The sequence below is a fragment of the Coregonus lavaretus genome, assembly GCF_964263955.1.
Source record: "Coregonus lavaretus genome assembly, chromosome: 2".
Taxonomy (NCBI): domain Eukaryota; kingdom Metazoa; phylum Chordata; class Actinopteri; order Salmoniformes; family Salmonidae; genus Coregonus; species Coregonus lavaretus.
Window position 1 is genome coordinate 73,933,168 of NC_139989.1, and position 6,792 is coordinate 73,939,959.

A 6,792-nucleotide genomic window follows, 5' to 3' on the forward strand; every position below is an offset into this window, starting at 1 on the left:
GAAATATATTGAGACAAATTACAGACAGTAGCCTACAAGTAGCAAAATAAAACTAAATATATTGAACATTGAATATATTTCAATATGATTGAAATAGGCCTATAGCCTACTGTTTATATTGTAATGCAGTTATCTCGATTTTCATTTGAAGCATAATGTGTGTACTTCCGTTGTTTGAATCAATTGCAAAGACATTGGCAACTTTGTATTTGTATTCAACTTTGTTCTGAATTTATCGGCATAACAAAGAGACGGATAAACCATGTGATTCTATGTTTAGCGGAGATCTTCTGTGTATAAAGTGAAGCGGGAGGGCAAAAAAGCATCTAACGACGCACTTGGCTGAGTGATTTAACAATGCTTCTACGAAGATTCTAATGATGAACTTGGCCTTAAGATGCTTTTGGGAATCCGGATCCTGAATAAAAAACATCTGCTAAATGTTAAATGACTAAATGACTAAAAAATTAAATGTAAATGTTTTACATACAGATCTCATATTACTGTATTTATGATTATTTTTTAAATATATTTAAATATTGATGTCACAAGTGTATCATTTGTACAGTTCTTTATTAAAATTGTAGTTATTTGTTACATTTAACTGTGTAAAATCTATTAGTACTACTTACAGTAGGGGAAAAAAGTATTTAGTCAGCCACAAATTGTGCAAGTTCTCCCTCTTAAAAAGATGAGAGAGGCCTGTAATTTTCTTCATAGGTACAGGTCAACTATGACAGACAAAATGAGAAAAAAAAAATCCTGAAAATCACATTGTAGGATTTTTAATGAATTTATTTGCAAATGATGGTGGAAAATAAGTATTTGGTCAATAACAAAAGTTTCTCAATACTTTGTTATATACCCTTTGTTGGCAATGACACAGGTCAAACGTTTTCTGTAAGTCTTCACAAGGTTTTCACACACTGTTGCTGGTATTTTGGCCCATTCCTCCATGCAGATCTCCTCTAGAGCAGTGATGTTTGGGGCTGTCACTGGGCAACACGGAATTTCAACTCCCTCCAAAGATTTTGTATGGGGTTGAGATCTGGAGACTGGCTAGGCCACTCCAGGACCTTGAAATGCTTCTTACGAAGCCACTCCTTCGTTGCCCGGGCGGTGTGTTTGGGATCATTGTCATGCTGAAAGACCCAGCCACGTTTCATCTTCAATGCCCTTGCTGATGGAAGGAGGTTTTCACTCAAAATCTCACGATACATGGCCCCATTCATTCTTTCCTTTACACGGATCAGTCATCCTGGTCCCTTTGCAGAAAAACAGCCCCAAAGCATGATGTTTCCACCCCCATGCTTCACAGTAGGTATGGTGTTCTTTGGATGCAACTCAGCATTTTTTGTCCTCTAAACACGACGAGTTGAGTTTTTACCAAAAAGTTCTATTTTGGTTTCATCTGACCATATGACATTCTCCCAATCCTCTTCTGGATCATCCAAATGCACTCTAGCAAACTTCAGACGGGCCTGGACATGTACTGGCTTAAGTAGGGGGAGACGTCTGGCACTGCAGGATTTAATTCCCTGGCGGCGTAGTGTGTTACTGATGGGAGGCTTTGTTACTTTGGTCCCAGCTCTCTGCAGGTCATTCACTAGGTCCCCCCGTGTGGTTCTGGGATTTTAGCTCACCGTTCTTGTGATCATTTTGACCCCATGGGGTGAGATCTTGCGTGGAGCCCCAGATCGAGTGAGATTATCAGTGGTCTTGTATGTCTTCCATTTCCTAATATTTGCTCTCACAGTTGATTTCTTCAAACCAAGCTGCTTACCTATTGCAGATTCAGTCTTCCCAGCCTGGTGCAGGTCTACAATTTTGTTTCTGGTGTCCTTTGACAGCTCTTTGGTCTTGGCCATAGTGGAGTTTGGAGTGTGACTGTTTGAGGTTGTGGACAGGTGTCTTTTATACTGATAACAAGTTCAAACAGGTGCCATTAATACAGGTAACGCGTGGAGGACAGAGGAGCCTCTTAAAGAAGAAGTTACAGGTCTGTGAGAGCCAGAAATCTTGCTTGTTTGTAGGTGACCAAATACTTATTTTCCACCATAATTTGCTAATAAATTCATAAAAAATCCTACAATGTGATTTTCTGGATTTTTTTTCCTCAATTTGTCTGTCGTAGTTGACATGTACCTATGATGAAAATTACAGGCCTCTCTCATCTTTTTAAGTGGGAAAACTTGCACAATTGGTGGCTGACTAAATACTTTTTTCCCCCACTGTATTTCTCTGAGAGTGAGGCAGATATATAGCATTTTGCAAAAAAAAACATTTGTCTCTCTGAAATGAAGCCATTAATTGATCGATTTTAAAGAAACACATGTCTGTTATTGAACAACCCCCTGCCATGATTAGATAGAGAGAAAACACAACCATTTATTTGATAATTTCTTTAAACAATAGAAGCTAATTTACTAACATTTCTGAAAATGGATATATAGCGTTTTGGAATGAAACTCTTCTTATGTTTCCCCATCTGAGCTCAGAGTAGATGAGAGACGTAATGTTTGTCTCTGTTGTGTTGAAGCCCAATCAAGCAGGAGAGACCAGCCTCCCCTGTACCCAGCTGTGTGTCCATGAAGAGTGACTGGTCTATGGAACCTCCTATAGTGTTTAGAGAGGGAGACTTTTCTACTGAACAAAGGTAAGAAGAACTCATGGGTCATGGTCAGTGAGTTAAACAACACTGTCTCTAGTCATTTCTCCTCTCCCATTTTCCCATTTATTTTTTGTTGTTTTCATAATCCATAGGCTAATCCTATTTTCCATTTTCATAGTCCTAAAACAATATTGAACAAACACAACATTCACTTTGAGTGTGTGTGTGTGTGTGTGTGTGTGTGTGTGTGTGTGTGTGTGTGTGTGTGTGTGTGTGTGTGTGTGTGTGTGTGTGTGTGTGTGTGTGTGTGTCTGTCAGTGAGTGTGTGTGTGTGTGTGTGTGTGTGTGTGTGTCAGTGAGTGTGTGTGCACTCCCTGGATGAGGAGAGGTAATCTCTATCCTGATTGCCTAGTCACTTTTACCCCTACATACATGTACATATTACCTCAATTACCTCAACTACCTGGTACCCCTGCACATTGACTCAGTACTGGTACTCCTTGTATATAGTCTATTTATTACCTCAACTACCTGATACCCCTGCACATTGACTCAGTACTGGTACTCCTTATAGCCTCATTACTACCTCAACTTCCTGGTACCCTGCACATTGACTCAGTACTCCTTATAGCCTCATTACTACCTCAACTTCCTGGTACCCCTGCACATTGACTCAGTACTCCTTATAGCCTCATTACTACCTCAACTTCCTGGTAACCCTGCACATTGACTCAGTACTGGTACTCCATGTATATAGTCTAGTTATTACCTCAACTACCTGGTACCCCTGCACATTGACTCAGTACTCCTTATAGCCTCATTATTGTTATTTTATTATGTTACTATTTCCTTTTTTTATTTCTAAACTTTTGTGACTTTATAACTCTGCATTGTTGGGAAAGGGCTCGTAAGTAAGCATTTCATGGTAAAGTTTACCACTGTTGTATTCGGCGCATGTGAGAAATACAATTTGATTTGATTTGAAGCTCATGCGCAGAAATACGTCATTGGGTCTAATGGTCGTCTTGTGCCGAACTGCACAGGTGCAGGCCGTCAAATCAAAGTCACTCCTTCGATATAAAGTTGTTTTTGACTAACGTGAAAATGTGTCAGTTTGTTAAACTACTTAAGACAGAACATTTTCAAAATGAACAACTAAGGAAGTCATTTTTACCTCTCATTGACTTCTCAAACCCCAAACCCTGGCCTGGTCTGCATATGTATTCCCAGAAGACATTTTTTACATCAGCAGTTGTCACAAAGTGCTTATATAGAAACCCAGTCTAAAACCACAAAGAGCAAGCAATGCAGATGTAGAAGCACAGTGGCTAGGAAAAACTCCCTAGAAAGGCAGGAACCTAGGAAGAAACCTAGAGAGGAACCAGTCTCTGAGGGGTGGCCAGTCCTCTTCTGGCTATGCTGGGGGGAGATTATAAGAGTACATGGCCATTAAGGCCAAATCGCTCTTCAAGATTTTCAAATGTTCATAGATGACCAGCAGCGTCAAATAATAATCACTGTGGTTATAGAGGGTGCAACACGTTAGCACATCAGGAGTAAATGTCAGTTGGCTGTTCAAAGCCGAGCATTCAGAGGTCAAGACAGCAGGTGTTGTAGAGAGAGAGAAGGAGAGGGAGAGAGAGAGAGAGAGAGAGAGGGTCGAAACAGCAGGTTCGGGACAAGGTCACACGTCCGGTGAACAGGTCAGAGTTCCATATCCGCAGGCAGACCAGTAGAAACTGGATCAGCAGCACGGCAAGGTATCACGTCCGGTGGAGCATGTATCGATACTGATAGGATCGAAAGAAGGGGAGTGCTGCTCTCTGATCAGTTTTCTCCATTAAAATCTTTCCTTATAATTATAATTATTTCACAATACTGACCACGGATCAGCTTCTAGAAAGATATTACTACCTACGGCTGCAAATATTGAGGTAGCTTATTCTAATGCTTACACAATAAAAATGCACTAAATCACAGATTCAGCACATCATTGGGCACATGTTAGGCTACACATCATGAAATATATTGAGACAAATTACAGACAGTAGGCTCCAAGTAGCAAAATAAAACTAAATATATTGAACATGGAATATATTTCAATATGATTGAAATAGGCCTATAGCCTACTGTTTATATTGTAATGCTGTATTCTCGGTTTTCATTTGAAGCATAATTTGTGTATTTCCCTTGTTTGAATCAATTGCAAAGACATTGGCAACTTTGTATTTGTATTCAACTTTGTTCTGAATTTATCGGCATAACAAAGAGACGGATAAACCATGTGATTCTATGTTTAGCGGAGATCTTCTGTGTATAAAGTGACGTGGGAGGGCAAAAAAGCATCTAACGACGCACTTGGCTGTTCTACAAGTGGTCTGAGGCAGGTGTTAGAATATGAGCGTTTTCAAGTGCAACGTTAATAATGATGGTTTTGGGAAACAGCTCAGAGATTTTACAATGCTCCTACGAAGGATCTATCAATAAACTAGATAGATTATAATGATGAACTTGGCCTTAAAATGCTTTTGGGAATCCGGACCCTGGATAAAAAACATCTGCTAAATGTTAAATGACTAAATGACAAAAAAATAAAATGTAAATGTTTTACATACAGATCTCATATTACTGTATGATTATTTTTTAAATATATTTAAATATTGATGTCACAAGTGTATCATTTGTACAGTTCTTCATTTAAAATGTAGTTATTTGTTAGATTTAACTGTGTAAAATCTATTAGTACTACTTACAGTAGGGAAAAAAGTATTTAGTCAGCCACCAATTGTGCATGTTCTCCCACTTAAAAAGATGAGAGAGGCCTGTAATTTTCATCATAGGTACACGTCAACTATGACAGACGAAATGAGAAAAAAAAATCCAGAAAATCACATTGTAGGATTTTTAATGAATTTATTTGCAAATTATGGTGGAAAATAAGCATTTGGTCAATAACAAAAGTTTCTCAATACTTTGTTATATACCCTTTGTTGGCAATGACACAGGTCAAACGTATTCTGTAAGTCTTCACAAGATTTTCACACACTGTTGCTGGTATTTTGGCACATTCCTCCATGCAGATCTCCTCTAGAGCAGTAATGTTTTGGGGCTGTCGCTGGGCAACACGGACTTTCAACTCCCTCCAAAGATTTTCTATGGGGTTGAGATCTGGAGACTGGCTAGGCCAATCCAGGACTTTGAAATGCTTCTTACGAAGCCACTCCTTCGTTGTGTGTTTGGGATCATTGTCATGCTGAAAGACCCAGCCACGTTTCATCTTCAATGCCCTTGCTGATGGAAGGAGGTTTTCACTCAAAATCTCACGATACATGGCCCCATTCATTCTTTCCTTTACACGGATCAGTCGTCCTGGTCCCTTTGCAGAAAAACAGCCCCAAAGCATGATGTTTCCACCCCCATGCTTCACAGTAAGTATGGTGTTCTTTGGATGCAACTCAGCATTCTTTGTCCTCCAAACACGACGATTTGAGTTTTTACCCAAAAGTTCTATTTTGGTTTCATCTGACCATATGACATTCTCCCAATCCTCTTCTGGATCATCCAAATGCACTCTAGCAAACTTCAGACGGGCCTGGACATGTACTGGCTTAAGCAGGGGGAGACGTCTGGCACTGCAGGATTTGAGTCCCTGGCGGCGTAGTGTGTTACTGATGAGAGGCTTTGTTACTTTGGTCCCAGCTCTCTGCAGGTCATTCACTAGGTCCCCCCGTGTGGTTCTGGGATTTTTGCTCACCGTTCTTGTGATCATTTTGACCCCACGGGGTGAGATCTTGCGTGGAGCCCTAGATCGAGTGAGATTATCAGTGGTCTTGTATGTCTTCCATTTCCTAATAAATGCTCTCACAGTTGATTTCTTCAAACCAAGCTGCTTACCTATTGCAGATTCAGTCTTTCCAGCCTGGTGTAGGTCTACAATTTTGTTTCTGGTGTCCTTTGACAGCTCTTTGGTCTTGGCCATAGTGGAGTTTGGAGTGTGACTGTTTGAGGTTGTGGACAGGTGTCTTTTATACTGATAACAAGTTCAAACAGGTGCCATTAATACAGGTAACGAGTGGAGGACAGAGGAGCCTCTTAAAGAAGAAGTTACAGGTCTGTGAGAGCCAGAAATCTTGCTTGATTGTAGGTGACCAAATACTTATTTTACACCATAATTTGCAAAT